Here is a 16649-nt window from a genome sequence, read left to right as displayed (position 1 = left end):
GCCCACCAGGCGGCAGGCCCCAACGGTCGGCGGAGAAGCCGGAGGCTGGAGACACTAACAGCCGGGCCAGCACCCGGACGAATTACCATTGTACCCCTGGGGGGTAGGCCTATATAAACCCCCCAGGCCACCCATGCAAATGGTTCCAACCCTGATAGAAGTAGCCAGATACCTAGGGCAGGGAAGAGCTAGCCTTGCCTTCTCCTACCTCTAGACACAGGTCAAGGAGCGACTTGTAGCACTAGTGCCTTAGTGATCATGCGGAGACCCCGCAGAGTAGGAGTAGGGGTATTATCTCCACGGAGAGCCCCCAACCTGGGTAAAGTTCGCCGGCGTACGTGTCTACGCCTTATCCCGCTTCCAGGCACCGGTGACGTTCTACTCGCTCCCACCATGATAAGCCATCCATTGGCATATGTCGCACCCAACCCCTGACAGTGTGCAACTCAGCGGCCGCGTGTGTGCGACTGTGCTGTCGCGCGTGTGCACCTACCGGAGCCGTGCGCGAGTTACTATGCCAATGATAGTGTGCAACTCCGTCCTCATGCGTGTGCACTTTCTACAGTCGTGTGTGTGTGACTATGTGGACTAGAGTGTTCAACTCCGCGATTGTTCGTGTGCAACTATGCCGACGACAGTGTGGAACTTCGTCGTCATGTGTGTGTGGCTATGCTGATGAGAGTGTGCAATTCCCGGTAGCTGTGCGTGAGCTACTCTGCCGGTGAGAGCGGTAGATGAGGGAGGAGAGGAGGCCGGAGAGGAAGGGCATCGGCGGCGGTGGCTCGCCTCTCTGGGATCCTACGTGTTGGAAATATGCCCTAGAGGCAATAATAAAATAGTTATTATTATATTTCCTTGTTCATGATAATTGTCTATTGTTCGTGCTATAATTGGATTAACCGAAAACCGTAATACATGTGTGAATGCATAGACTACAACATGTCCCTAGTGAGCCTCTAGTTGAATATCTCGTTGATCAATAGATGGTTGTGGTTTCCTGAGCATGGACATTGGATGTCGTTGATAACGGGAGAATGATGTGATGGACAAGATCCAATCCTAAGCATAGCACAAGATCGCGTAGTTCGTTTGCTAGAGCTTTTCTTTAATGTCAAGTATCATTTCCTTAGACCATGAGATTGTTCAACTCACGGATACCATAGGAATGCTTTGGGTGTATCAAACGTCACAACGTAACTGGGTGGCTATAAAGGTGCACTACAGGTATCTCTGAAAGTGTCTGTTGGGTTGGCACAAATCGAGACTGGGATTTGTCACTCCGTATGACGGAAAGGTATCTTGGGCCCACTCGGTAATGCATAATCATAATGAGCTCAATGTGACTAATGATTTAGCCACGGGATCATGCGTTACGAAACGAGTAAAGAGACTTGCCGGTAACGAGATTGAACAAGGTATAGGGATACCGACGATCGAATCTCGGGCAAGTAACATACTGATGAACAAAGGGAATTGTATACGGGGTTGATTGAATCCCCGACATCATGGTTCATCCGATGAGATCATCGTAGAACATGTGGGAGCCAATATGGGTATCCAGATCCCGCTATTGGTTATTGGCCGGAGAGGCATCTCGGTCATGTCTGCATGTTCCCGAACCCGTAGGGTCTACACACTTAAGGTTCGATGACGCTAGAGTTGTAATGGGAATTGTATGTGGTTACCGAAAGTTGTTCAGAGTCTCGGATGAGATCCCGGACGTCACGAGGATTTCTTGAATGGTCTGGAGGTAAAGAATTATATATGGGAAGTCCTATTTTGGCCACTGGAAAATGTTTAGGATTTTTTGGTATTGTACCGGGAAGGTTCTAGAAGGTTTCGAGGTGGGGCCCACCTGCATGAGGGGAACCACATGAACATGGGTAGTGGGGGAAAGGCCCCACTCCCCTGGTCAAGGCGCACCAAGATCCCCCCTTAGAAGGAATAAGATCATATCCCGGAGGGATAAGATCAAGATCCCTAAAAGGGGGATAACAATCAGTGGGGAAGGGAAAGGATGTGATTTCTTTCCTCCCTCTTTTGCCAACGCCCCAATGGACTTGACGGCAAGAAACCAGCCCCCTCCACCCCTATATATAGTGGGGAGGCACATGGGAGCTGCACCCCTTGCCCCTGGCGCAGCCCTCCCCCTCCAACTCCTCCTCCACCTTCGTTGAGCGTAGCGAAGCTCTGCCGAAGAACCACGAACTCCACCACCACGCCGTCATGCTGCCAGAGTTCTCTCTCAATTTCTCCTCTCCCCTTGCTGGATTAAGGAGGAGACGTCCCCAGGCTGTACATGTGTTGAACGCGGGGGCACCGTCCATCAGTGCTTGGATCGGATCTTCCGTGATTTGAATCGCCGCGACTACGACTCCATCAATCGCGTTCTTGTAACGCTTCCGCTGAGCGATCTTCAAGGGTATGAAGATGCACTCCCTCTCTCTCTCGTTGCTAGCATCTCCTAGATTGATCTTGGTGACACATAGGAATTTTTTTTGAATTATTACTACGTTCCCCAATGCTACGATCTGCTGCCTTTGATCGACCTCTAGAGCATCGACGCCGCCATGTCCGTGCTGGGACGAGAATGGTATTCTCTTCTAGGTGGAGAGGGAGAGATATGTGGTCTTTTTTACGAGGTTTGTTGTCTAATAGCAAATACAACTTCGTCTGTTTTGTCGACCAACTGTTTAACAGTCAATGTGTAACTTCAGCTGCTGCGTAGGCCAACTGTCATATGTTGTTTGCAACTTTGGTTGTTGTCCTGGGCCCACGCAATTTGGGTGATGGTGGACGAGTTCTTTCTACAGAGAGCCGTGGAAGAACTATGTTTTTTATGGAGCCTATGTTCGCAGAATCTTTGGTTTAGTGGCAAGCAGGCAGGGTCGCAAGTGCACGATATAGCAGCAGCCCCAACACAACCATAGTTACTCTTCTTCTTGTTAAATTCAGTAGCATATTCAGTAGCTCAAAGAACACTATAGCACTATATTCAGTAGGAGAGAAAAATTCAGCAACACTCCATAGCAGCAACAACATATCCATCAACAGAAAAATTCAGTGGCACCATGACCAAAGCAGCTGCAGCACTCCAGCATGTGCTCGTCTTGCTAAATTCAGCACGAATCCACTAAGCAAACACGAACAGCGGCCACACAAGAACTCCATTCCCTAACAATCTTCGTCTCCGTCTTGCTCCAGACCAAGGACGATCTCCACCCCCTCCTCCGCCCAAGCTTCCTCCGCCGCCCGTTCCGTCTGTAGCAAGCTCGTGCTTCCTCCTCTCCCAACCGATGTAGCCATGCCTAGAGATCCCGGCTACATGCCCGCCCAGATCATAAAGACACACACACACAGGGAGGGAAAGAGAGCAAAGGAATTGATGAGGAGAAGATGGCACCTTCTTGGGGGAACTAGGCATGGTGACGGGGGCATGAAACGAAGCAGAAGCAGAAGCCCATCGAGGGATGCCCAGGTGGAAGTATCCTTGTCGCTGGATGACCGATTGTGGATCTACCGGCCGCCTGACCTGGTCTGGTCGCTCGATCTCCCTCCTCTCCTCTCTACTCTTCTCTCGTGACAAGGGGAGAGGGACGAGGAGAGGGTGGGGGTGGAGGCCGGTGGCGAGGTGTGATTCCGTTAGACGAGGCTCGGGTCGGCGGTGGAGGGGCCAGGAAGGGAAGGTCTTCTGGCCAGGAGCCGGATGCTCGTTCTATAGTGTGCGCGCGTTTTAGAGGATTTAGGAGAAAATAATTAAGACGGTCTTCGAAGCCTTCAGAAGCTCAATGAGGCCCTTCTTCTGTTGCTGCCGAAGCGTACTGATGCGCACTCCCTCTTCGACTACAGACTCATCAGTCTCATACACATCTTCGCCAAGCTGGTCGCGAAGCTTCTCTCTCTCCGTCTCGCTCGTCGGCTGAACACCATGGTCTCCACCAACTAGAGCGCGTTTATTGCGGGGCGATGCATCCATGACAACTTTCTGCTTGTGCAGCTGACGGGTTGTCTCCTGCACAACCTGAAGGCGCCACGCATGCTTCTCAAGCTGGACATTGCTCGTGCGTTCGACAGTGTTTCTTTGCCATTCCTCCTGCAACTTCTGCAGCACCTGGGGTTTGGCCCACGTTGGCGTGAGTGGATTTCCATGCTTCTATCCACGGCTTCCACGAGAGTCCTCATCAATGGCCATCCGGGGCCTCCGATCGATCACGCTCACGGCCTTCGTCAGGGCGACCCGGTCTCGCCCATGCTCTTCACCTTGGTCATCGACGTATCGCTTGACCAACCATCACGCAGCTTCGAGCATATCCCTCTATGCCGATGATGTGGTCATCTTTTGCCACCCGGACTCTCACGACCTCGCCACGGTTCGCAGGCTCCTCCACATCTTTGGCCTCGCTTCTGGACTGCGCACCAACTTTGGCAAGTGCTCGGCCACTCCTATTCAATGCACCGACGACCACATTGCTGCTATAGCCGGGGAGTTGCAATGCCCCGTCACTCACTTTCCCATCACCTACCTCGGGCTGCCCCTCTCAGTCCGCAAGGCCTCTTCGACGAGCTTGGAGCCGATCATTGACAAGCTTGGGCGCAAGCTCTCCACATGGCGGGCATCTATGCTATCCAAGGGAGACCGCCTATCCCTTTTGCGCCACGTCCTTAGTGCCATCCCCACACACTTCCTCATGGCCATCGCCTTCAGCGGCACTGCCATCAAGAAGGTGAACCAGATCATCCGCAGATTTCTATGGGCTGGATCGGATAAGGCCATGGGGGCCAGTGCCTTGTCAACTGGCAACGTGTATGTCGGCCGATCTCCCTCGGTGGCCTTGGCATCCGTGACATCCAGTGTACGGGCATCTCTCTCCGCGTTCGCTGGCTATGGCTGCAACGTACCGATGCTACTCGCCCGTGGAGCCACCTTCACATCCCCCACGATGCGGATGCTAGTGCAATTTTCAGAGCCTCCACAACTTGGCAACTGGGAGCAGGAGATTCTTGCCGATTCTGGACCAACCATTGGATCTCTGGCAGGTCCGTGGCCGAGATTGCCCCCCTCGTTCTAGCTCTTGTCCCAAGGCGCATTCGGAAGGAGAGATGCGTGTGGGATGGGCTGCAACCGCGCTCTTGGGTGCAGGATATCCGAGGTGCGCTCGGGCCGGCGGCCATGGTGCAATACGTTGAGCTATGGCGTTCGGTGCGACACATTGAGCTCTCTAGCGAGCTGGACACGCTACGCTGGCGTTGGACCCCCTCGGCTACGTACACCGCTAGCTCCTGCTACAAGGCCCTATTCTTTGGAGCCTATCAAGACCCTTTCTGGCGGCTCACTTGGCGGCCTTGGGCTCCTCTCCGCATCAAATTCTTCCTGTGGTTGGCCATGCAAAATCGTTGCTGGACCGCGGAGCGCCTGGCTCGCCGCGGATTGCCCCACAACGACCCATGCGTCTTGTGTGACCAGGAGGATGAGACCATGCACCACCTTCTTACCGGATGCTCTTTCTCTCGCCAAGTTTGGCACGAGATCCTAGGCTAGGCACGCGTGCCCATTAGCCTCCCGGACCACGACACGCCATTTCAATTGTGGTGGCAATCCTCTCTCGACCTCGCGCCCACTTCCATGCGCAAGGGCCTATCCTCCCTCATCATCCTCTCAGCCTGGTGGATTTGGAAGCAATGAAATGCTTGCATCTTTGACGGAGCGACGCCATCGATTACCTTCACCTCCGACACCATCAAGGACGAGGCGCGTCTATGGGCCAAGGCGGGCGCTATCGGACTGCAAAACATTATCCCCAGCGCGTAGTCTCTAGTTTCTAGCCATGGGGCTGAGCACACCCCTATCTGTTGTGCTCCTTCGCTTGTTCACCATGCCTTGTGCGCACATGGCCTTGTAAGCATTGTAATCCCATGCTTGTACTCTCCTTCTATCAATACAAAGATACGCAGCTTGCCTATTCGCGAACAAAAAAAATTAAGACGGTCTTTTAGATGCAAAAATTGTTCCCGCTCTCTTTGCATTCATCATCAATCTTTTAGTTTTCATAGTTTGGTTCAAAGTTTTCTTAGCAACAAGTAATAAGCTGGTCTGGCTCACTGTTTTCCCTTTTACGTTCAAAAAGTTCTTGTGAGAGAAGGCAGGTTTGAGAGCGGATTTCTCATGTTGTTCTAGAGTCTGGACTCTGAACTAATTTAACCTTGTAGATACTAATTTTGCTACAATGGTTAGTGCCAATCATATACTCCCTCCGTTCCATAATTTTTTTAGTGGCTTTAACTAAAACCATGACAAGAAATATTACAAAGTACCTCACTTGCATGGCGGGTTTAGTCATTGCATGGACGGCTAAGTATATCACATATAGTGGATCACTAGATCATAAAGGCGCGCGTTGCCGCGTCTGTCCATCTTTGAAATTTAAGCTCCACTTTCTTTGTCTGCATTTATTTTTCCTTTGCTACCATCATTATTGATCAATCATGTTCTACATGGGATTTTAGTTCAGGGAAAACAAAGTATATCATTGCACCAGAGACTTAATGTAGTAGTAAAACAATAAAATATAGCTTAGTTACAATATTATTTTCTTGGGTAGTGCAAATTTTAATAATTATAGAATATACTAATACGCTCAACGGAACAACCTAGAACTGCTCCCGAACACCTAGAACACCTAGAACTGCTCCCTGTTCGGACCTTGGTAGTACAATCTATGACCAACCAAATAACGTACTAACACACAGATTCCACCAGGGAAAGCCGATAGTCAATCCGCGTTAGCGCAGGAAACAGAGGGGTTGGGATCGTGCGTACACACGTATACACGCATCAGCGGACACCATTGATCATGGACGGTTTGAGTGAAGGAGGACAAAGAGGGGATCTCAAGAAGGTAAGGAGCGCATGAGATGGCAAGTTTATACTACCTGCTTCCTCGACCCAGAATGGTGCTGAAGAACACGGGAAGGGTGGCGCCTAGCAGATACACGTTGGTAGGATGAGAACGGTAGCAACGGGAAGAAGAAAGGCGGCGCCGTGACCTAGACACGAGCCTGGTTGGGATCGTGCGTACGCACATATACACGCATCAGCGTACCCATGACACAACGTCGGGAGAGATGAAGAGTAAGATAAAGCATCATACGGGCCTAGACCAGTTTTTCGGCCTATATGCAACCATATTCCTTAGCCGGCCCGGTTAAGTAGAGAAGCCCCAGATCGCTCTGCGGAGCAGCTGCCCGGTTAGCCAAGCGGGCCGTGCGGGTGACGAGCTGAAAACGGCCAAACGCGAGCTGTGTGGCTGGATACATAGATCTGGAGCGTCCAGTGGTGCCATCGAACGGTTGAGAACGTCGATTCGCTGTGGGAGGGCGTAGGTGGCTCAGTTTTACTGTTTTGTAATGTCTCATAAGAAAATTAAGCTACCTAAACATTTTCTGAACAGAAACCAGCTTAACTTAGTTTGAGCTGTCATGTTGATGATCAATTTGGATTATAAGGTTGTTAGTAAACTGACACATTGTATCCCTGTTGTAGCAACAATATTTCTGATTTCCTTACTAAAAAACTTCCATTTTCTACATTTTTTAATTGTGCATTTGGATAATGGCGACATTATGTCTTGTCACAATTGGAATTGCATGATCACTGGAAATGGTAAGTATGCAAATTTCTGATGTCAGACATAATTAGAAGTTGCCGGTTGCTACTTCAGATAAGTAACCACTTTATGTATTATGTTATACTTCTCCACCATTTCTGTATGTGTAATAGGCATGTAAGCATGGCTAAGAGGCCCACTGGACAAAACTGTTTGAAAACTTACTTTTCTAGAACATCTCTTTTTTTATGATGAATCGAGAGGTTCAAAGCCAGTATGTTGGTAAATTGTGACTTGTATTGTGGCCTTCTCGTGCATAGCTATGGACATCGCTTGTATTCCCTTTAATCTTGAACCTTGAATAAAGTCCCTAGTTACCCTAAATAAAAAGCTATGGGAAGGGAGCATTAGGCCTTTAGGATCTTGCTTTCTCTAAATGATAACTCTTTGGGAGATTTGTGTACTCAGGCCCTACAACCTAGGTAGTGTTCCTGTAGATAAATTCTACTGTGAGTTGTGACTATGTTTTGTTCACTTTGTTAAAAAAGGATGCGACCAACTTCCGACTAGTTGGACGGCTGCAACAGATCCGAACACCCATTTCTCTTTCTTAATTGCTAACTAGTAGAGTGCCCGTGCCAACTTTTAAAATAGTTTGCAAGAATTACATGTTAACTTTCTAAGACCTCGCCCCGCTGTAGATCCAGACCCCCGCCACTGATTTCACCCCGCTTGGGCCGCCGCCTGCCGCCATGCCGCCCCATCGCGTTCGCCTTCGCTCCGCCCAGACCCCGCCCGCCTCCTCTCCGGCCACCTCCGCCTCTGGTCCATCCTCCGCCCGGCCCCGCTCCGTCCGCCTCCTCTCCGGTCCGTCCGCCGCCCCGCTCCGTCCGCCTCTGCCCCGCGCCGCACGTCGCCGCCCCGCTCCCCGCTCGGCCGCCGCCCGCTCCCCAATGGCGCCGAAGAAGACGCCGAAGGGCAATTCCAGTTTCTTCGGCATGAGGGCGAAGCCCTCCAGGAACTTCGGACTGGAGTTCTCCGACGCCGGGCATCATTGGTGGCTCGGCACGTATCCCACCGTCGATGAGGCCGCACGTGCCTATGACGTGGTGATGTGGCCTGCCGGACGGTCGAAGACGGACCTAAACTTCCCGAGGTCGAGTCTCAGGCGGTGGCGAAGTGGCTCGTGCCGCAGGGCATCCGGATGGAGGAGATGCCGGCTAAAAAGGCGAAGAAGAGATCGGCGGTTGTTGTCGCTCCCGGCGAGAGCGACGAGGCGGCGATGTCTTGGTTTGCGCGAGAGCATGCGCAGTACGTCCAGGCCGAGCTGGAGCACTACTGAAAGCGCGGCGTCGAGGCAAAAAAGAAGGGAGTGAAGGAGGATGAGGCCGGCCCCTCGACTGTGATCCCTATCTAGTCGTCGGATGAGGACTGGGGTGACACCGAGGAGGAGGAGGGGTGCGATGACCCAACCAAGGACGAGTTCTGGGAGCAATTCTGCAGCTCCGACGACGAGTAGTTTCATCTAGTAGTTCGAATAAGTAGTTGAATTTGTGTATGAAACTATGTTGAATTTCATGTTTGAACTATGTTGAGATGAAGTAGTAGTTGACCGTTTTAATCTTCGTTTTGGACAATCTGTTGGAGTTGCTCTTTCTTTTTACATCTCCGTTTTGGATGCGTTTTGGACCATCTGTTGGAGTTGCTCTTTCTTTTTACATCTCCGTTTTGGATCATCCGTTGGAGTTGAGCCTTTTTTTGAAGATGTAAAAAGCACTTTTTGGTGCTCCAAACTTGCACCATCACCGATTTGGACCACCAAAACTTGGACCATTTATTGGAGATGCTCTTAGCTAGAGATAAGAACCGCCAGATGTCATCACAACAACCAAACTTGTTATAGTCGCGTTTCATTCTATCTAGTCCACATAAATAGGAACAATCGAACGGGTTAGATAAGCAGATGGCTCAACTAAAAAAACGGATGGCTACTGAGAAAAATCTTCAGATTTCTCTTCCTTCTTTTCTTTGAGTGGCTAAGATTAACTCCAAGCACGACCCCAAATGATCCGCTTCTGACCATTTCAACCGAAACAGGCAGATGCAATGGCCTAACGCGCGCTCGCATTTGCAAAGTCTGTCCACTTAGTGTCCGCATGGACACATTTCAGGCTCAATTTTGCGTCTGGTTTGCATCCACACGGACACGAAACGGACGCTCGCTCGCTCGCTCACCGTCCGCATTGGGACCCGCTTTTGACCATAGCACACAAGACATTCCTCCGGTATCCGGGGGTTGCATCTTTATAATCACCGTCTGAAGTAAATATGCCCATGCGTTGCAACGGGAGGAAAATATACTATGCATTATTCTCACAAGTGTTTCTCCCTCACAGAAAAATAACATTGGCCCATCGTTAGATCATGCTCATACTTGCTATCTCCTACAGTATCACTTTTATCTACAACGGCCTACTCTTGACTATAGGTGCACGTCCATTGTGATGGAATGTACTCTGGTAGCAGTAGTGTGTATTTCATTTTTGATCCATTTATCTATAGCAACCGACTTCCATAAGTGCATATTAGTATACCATATATAGGCACATAAACAATGTGCTTCTCAAATTGAACTGATAAAGTAGCAGCATGAGGAGAAACTGATAAGAAGGTACATCTCTGAGATTAAATCCAAATAAGTAGCTTACTTTTTGTCAGAAAAATTGAAAAGAGGCATGTCTGACACATGAACCTTCAAAAAATCACCCAGATTCTTATCGTGCTTTCTCATCTGGCAATAAAAAATCAAGCATAAGCATATGCCATAGTAAAAGTAAAATGAGCTTGTCCATTGTGATTAAATTATATAGCCTCCTTCTCTCAAAACATCAATCAATATACTCTACTACATATCTCTCAAAGCCATTTGGCAGCTAGCATTCTTTGCTCAGGAATTGGGTCCAAAACTTAAATTATGCAAGAAGAGCAGAGTAAACAAAAATCAAAAGCTTCTATGAGTGTTTTTTACTACATAATTGGCTTTGGGAATGTAGTCTTTTTTTAAGATGACCTGAGTTGGAGTGTAGATAATCTCAGCCGGTACATCATGAATTAGTACGTTTTCAACTGGAATGTCATCCACACACACGCGCACACACACCATTGAGGCACTCAACATCGTCACCACCGCGGCAGTGTAGTGCAGACGCCAAACCTAAAGCCCCTGCCCAATGTTGTTGGCGACTCATTACCAAGCGGTGCATGCACACCTCACCACCAAGGGCATCGTCCCAAAGCTGCTATAGTTGGCATCCCACCCAAAGAAGCGGATGCACGCCTCCCTGACAAGCACCCTCCATACCCTACCTCATTTAATTACATTTGCAATTCAATGTGCAAATTAGTGGAATGCTTGAATGCACATGCTGAGGGAATTATAATAGCTTGACATAACTGAACTGCAACAGAGAATAGTTTTAGGCTGACAGTTAAGCTGGCTGATTGTTCCTACATCTTGAACTGAAGTTTTTTCTGACATCTCAAAAGAAGTTGATGCTGCTAACAGAAACTTCAACTTTTCATTTGAATAACTTCAACTTGTTACAACAAAAACCATAATAACAATTTAGCTTATTGCATGGTCAAGTCACTACTGCTTTTATGTTCATGAAATTTTCTGTTCAAATAGGTTAAGAGTGCTACTGTTCAGTAGAGACAAAAATCAGTTCTTTCCCATAAGATTGATTACCCATAAAAATGCCAACAATCCTTTCTCTCCTAAGATTGATTACCTTACCCATAAAAATTCTTAGCACATACTGTACGTACAAAACCTGAAGCCGATAAATCAAATTCCTCATGTACGAACATGCTGCTCTCAACAACCGACCTACATTATGTGTACTCTCTCAAGACTGAGTCGGATTGATTGAAGTCGGGAGAGTACATGTTTATGGGAAAGTTTGCTCAAGTACCTGGCTAAGTTGGTCATCATCGCCACCTACGTCACCTGTGGACGGTGATCCTACATCCATATGCCTACATCACCTATACGCCCCTGCTTATACTCTAACACCATGGCGTTTCTAGTATTGCTGGGCTCGCCATTCTCCAATCCATAGCAAGATATATTAGACGATTAGTGTAAGAACGTATTGCATCAAACCAAGTTATCTATGGAGGAAAGATTTCCATGTGTGACAGGAAGTTAAGATATATTGTAATATTAGAATGCGAATTTTTTCCTATTTGAGCTAACTAAAGAAAGCAATGTGAAACGTGAGCGACAGTCTGAAAAAATGGCAAGGAAATGGATATGCTTTAACAAGATTTCAGGTGCTAATCAAACAGCATACATAGATCAAACAAAATGCATTTTCCTTAATGTTGAACATATATTGCAACATTAAGTAGGATTGACTTTTACTCAGTGGGAATCCTAAACCTGAAAGCACAATATTAAGTTTATGGGTTTGAAACAACAGGAACATTCATAAGCAAGTACATGGCTTTAACTTTTTAAAAAAAGAGAACCAGATTGCATGCTCTCTGCAGTATCTAAGTTCAGACAGGTGTGTGCAAAAATTGCCATAGTTAAGCTTATATCTTCCTGAGGAGAATAACACAAGGGGATTTACTTTCCTTCTTAGGAACTTATTTCCTTCACACAATATCTACTCCTGCGGAATTATTAAATGTATTACTGGGAATAGTCCATTTTATATATGAACATAATTCCGTTAAGATCCTACCTTCCCCTGGATATCAGTGTATTTGTCAGCATTTTTTCTGTTGCAACATAGGCTAGCCAACTTATAACTGAAAAAACAATACACAAACCGATAGGGGCAAATTATCTCTAGTTTCTATGAAATTTGATGCATTGCATATGCAATTGAAATGTATAAAATATCATCTTCGATTCCTAGAATAATGATGACAAATCAAAGAGGTCTAGCTGAAAACAATCTTGCATCAACATCAAGATGTCACTATTTTGTACTGCCAAACAAAAAAGATGACGAACTTTGCACTGCCACTACCAAACAAAATACTGAACACCAACAACTAAATAATACTGACACAAAATCTACCTCTGGGCTAGTTAATAGAAGGTAGAACCGACAACATCAAGGTAAAATACTATAGTTCTAATGATTCATAATAAGCTGTTAAATAACTATAGACCCCGACCAGCAGAGCGGCGCCGTCAAGCATATCAACTACCATACGTCCACATTTGAATAAGAGTTATTAATCGTGTCTGCCCCATTGAAATTCCCCAAGAAAAAAACAAGAAATAAATTCGAGGAGGAAGCATACATGGTGCGTCTCACCTTGGAATTCAAGTTCTTCCTTGGGCTATAGATTAGTCCTGATCCAAAGCTGCAATTGGAAAACAAATAATGTCAGGTCAAATACAATGTATAGCAATTTGCATGTTCATACACCAATAATACAAATCACATTGCAGTACAAACAAAGGAAAGGATTACACTTAATTTGATATAGAATGTTTTTACAGTCATCCTCTTGCATCATAGGGTACCCTGCTCCGTCGAACTTCCAATTGAAATGTATACACGTCCCCATGAGTAATGAAACAACTCCTAGATGCTGCAGTTCTTCCCCACATGCTCCGTAGTGTATTGCGCACCGCCCCAAAGGCATATGGGTCAAGATCAGAAAGTCAGGCATCTAGCGGCTTGCCCGGCTATGTGAGTTGGGAGGTAACGCATTAGGAGAAACTAAGAGCTAATATTGCTAGGTGCACGCGGCATTAAATCATGGAGATGGAAATCATCACGTTAATCACATTTGAGCGAGAAGCCCGCACCTGCAACGATGGCCGAGAGACGGATGCCATCCATGCTGGCGGCATGGTCGTCAGTGGTGTGACGCCTGGAAGGGATCACAGGAACGATCAAACCAAAGGGGAAAAAGGAGAAGGAATCATCAGCCATGGTACGAATATACAGCAATCAATCTGCGAACTTATGTTTCGAGGGGGGGAACAACAAGAATCAGCGGGGGCATGTGCAACGCCGGCTAAGCCATGAGAGAGGGGGCGAGCGAGCGGTCCCTGGTCACCGAGGAATCAGCAGGGTATCTTGGAGGTGAACCACGTCATGACGTGGAGCGGCGCCTTGACGAGCTCCACCGCCGCCTCCAGCAGCAGCGTCACGCACAGGCAGCACGGGCAGATGCACGAGATGGGCAGCCTGTTCACGGCACGCACCAGCAGATCACACACATCAGACCAACAGCCAGGTTGGTGGTGGCAAAATCGCAGAATGAGGAGGAGGAAACGTACCCGATGATACAGATGATGGCGCCCCAGATATCTGTCGTTGTTTCTGACGCCGCTAGGCACTCGGCCCTCTCACCCGTCCACCTTAGGCCCCTCCAATCCCCTCCCAGTGCTCTGCCTCCGAGTGCCCTTCCTCATCTCTCCGGCCAGGCTCCACACCTCTGCGCGCATCCTTGGAGGTTGAGGAAGAACCGGTCGTCCTCGACCAGGGAAAGTCCATCCAGGAGACAGAGCTGCGCGTGGAGGCTGGGTAGGCGTCGGAGATGAACCGCTGGAGTTGGAGGCGATCGAAGCCCTTGCCACCGAGGAGCGGCGAATCCAGCTGGATGGGTGGACGCAGGCACGCAGCGGGGCGAGGCAAGCACAGGAGGAGTGTTCTAGGCGCCGCCGAAATCAGCAGGCCTAGATGGCGGTGACTGAGGGAGAGTTGGGTGAGTGGGAGGGGCGGATCTGGCCGCCGGCTGAGTCCTTGGGTACGGGTGCGGGGAGAGGGCGGCTGCGGTTTGGTGGCGCCCGCGGAGGAGTGGAGTGGATTGGAGGCCGACGAGGTTGGGGAGAGGATGGAGGTGGGCGGCTGCAGTGGCGGCGGCCGGAGGCAGGGCCAGTCGACGAACACCCATGCGGCGGCGGCGACGACGGCGGCGTGAGGAACCCTAGCGCGTGAGGGGCTAGGAGACAGGAGCGACTCGTCCCTGCGTTTTTCTTTTCGACGGGAGATCGGGAGGAGCGATGTTTCCTGAGAGCTGGTTTTTTCTTCTGCAGTGCGTGTGTGGGGTGGGGACGGGGGGAGGTGACCGAAAAAAAAAGGTGACGAAAAAAAACAGCGAAAAATAAACTGCGAACACTATTCACCAACTCGTCCATTAAAAGTAGAGATTATACATTTAATTCTTCTTTTCCATAATTACTAATCTCTTTCGGGACTGATGAAGGCATGTACGTGTTGATTCTATTTTCATACATGCATGCAAACTAAGTACAAGAGAAAACAAATAATGTCAGTAAAAGATTCTTTCTATTTCAAAACTTTAAATGTTTTGTAGCTCACACCGTCGATCCGATTGACAAGCCGTTTTCATATAAAATGTTCGTCGCGATGAGATCATCGAAACTAGATTCCATGTTGGTATGTTCCGACCATTTTTTCCGCGAAAAAAGTTACCAGGTCTGGGCTACGTAAGTTATCATGTCTTTACACCTAATTTACAAAGCTGTTTTCACAGAAATTATCAGACATAAAAATGGTTTTCCAACCTTTCTCCCCACGTGCACACGATGCATGCCCTAGATGACAAAAACCGTTGATGTTATCCTAGATTCTTCTTATTTTAAAACTTCCGAATGTTTTGTACCTCAAACCATCGCTCTGATCGAAAAATTGTTTTCACATAAAAGATTCGTCGTGATGATATCTTCAAAACTAGATCCCGTGTTGGTATGTTCCGACGGCTTTTTTGGGGATAAAAAGTTATCACGGATGTGCTACGTAAGTTATCATGTCAGTTGAGCATAAGTTATCATGTTGTTCACACAGAAATTACAGGGGCATATAAATTTGTTTCTTTGACCTTCCTCACACGTGCACATTCACGCATGCTCTAGAGGGCGCAAAATGCTAATGTCCAGGAGGATTCCACCAAATTTTTTAAAAAAATTGAAAATGTTTTGCAACTCAAACAATCGCTCTGTTACAAAAATTGGTTTCACATGAGAAATTCATTGGGGCGAGACCTTCGAAACTAGATCTCATGTTGGTATATTTCGACAATTTTTTCGATCAAAAAGTTACCAGGCCTAGGTTAACTAAGTTATCACCATGTAAATTATCAACTCAGTTGTGCATATATTATCAAGTTATTTACACATGAGTTACCGAGTCAAAGTTATCATCATGTTTATACGTAAGTTATCAGGTCCGCGGTGCGTAAATTACCATGTTATTCGCACAAAAATTACCGAGGACATATTTCTTCAACTTTATTCCCCTGTGTTAAAAGTTATCAATGTATTGCACATAAGTTATCTGGTTCATGATGCATAAATTACCATGTATTCATGTAGAAGATATCGGGGGTGTATTACAACAACCCCCATCCTCGGTAAAGTTATGACAGTGTTTGTACGCAAGTTATCAGGTGTGTGATGTGTAAATTACCATGCTCTTCACACGTAAGTTATCAGGGTATGTTTTCAACAACCCCCCACTCCCGTCAAAGTTATCATAATGTTTGTACGTAAGTCATCAGGTGTGCGACGCGTAAATTACCATGCTTTTTATATATTGACCCCATCGCATTAACAATGTCCGCCGGTACCATCAAGGCGTTTTGTGGCCACACTATCATAGCCATGCATGGTGAAGTATATTTCACTCTATTAGCACTACATAGATGGGTTTTTTCTATGATGGTAATATAGAAACGAAAAGTCAACTATGAAAATGCCCTTTCATCTACACAAGAACTAGGCATAGAATAGGTGGTTATTGGGCAAATGTACTAATCCAATGACCAAGGATCAAATCCCATGAATTACCTATATTTTTGCGGAAAAACTAACGCCCACACGTGTGGGCATTTGCAGATCGCCCATACGCCTCCATCACCACTCATTTTACCACGTATGAATGGATGACATCAGCAGAAATCTTTTTGGTTTTCGACTTAAAATGTTTTATCTCCTAAATAAAAAAGCGAACTAAAAATCCGTTTTCACCATTAAATCCGTCTCGACGA

The 16649-nt window shown here is 47.5% G+C and overlaps 1 long non-coding RNA gene across 4 annotated transcripts; it reads right to left on the bottom strand.

The window, feature by feature from the left end:
* Nucleotides 1-9133: 9133 nt before the first annotated feature.
* On the bottom strand, nt 9134-14662 carry LOC123110838 (uncharacterized). 4 transcript variants are annotated; one of them, XR_006453731.1, is made up of 3 exons: nt 13918-14658; nt 13100-13825; nt 9134-12989 (listed from the first exon to the last, which is right to left on the bottom strand). It is a non-coding gene; the product is annotated as an uncharacterized lncRNA (long non-coding RNA). The 4 variants fall into 4 exon arrangements; XR_006453730.1 differs by having other exon boundaries at nt 9134-13317; nt 13441-13825; nt 13918-14655; XR_006453729.1 differs by having other exon boundaries at nt 13441-13825; nt 13918-14654.
* Between the last annotated feature and the right edge of the window lie 1987 nt (nt 14663-16649).

Source organism: Triticum aestivum, chromosome 5B (assembly GCF_018294505.1).
Source record: "Triticum aestivum cultivar Chinese Spring chromosome 5B, IWGSC CS RefSeq v2.1, whole genome shotgun sequence".
Classification (NCBI taxonomy): Eukaryota; Viridiplantae; Streptophyta; class Magnoliopsida; order Poales; family Poaceae; genus Triticum; species Triticum aestivum.
This window is presented reverse-complemented; position numbering and strand designations above follow the sequence as displayed.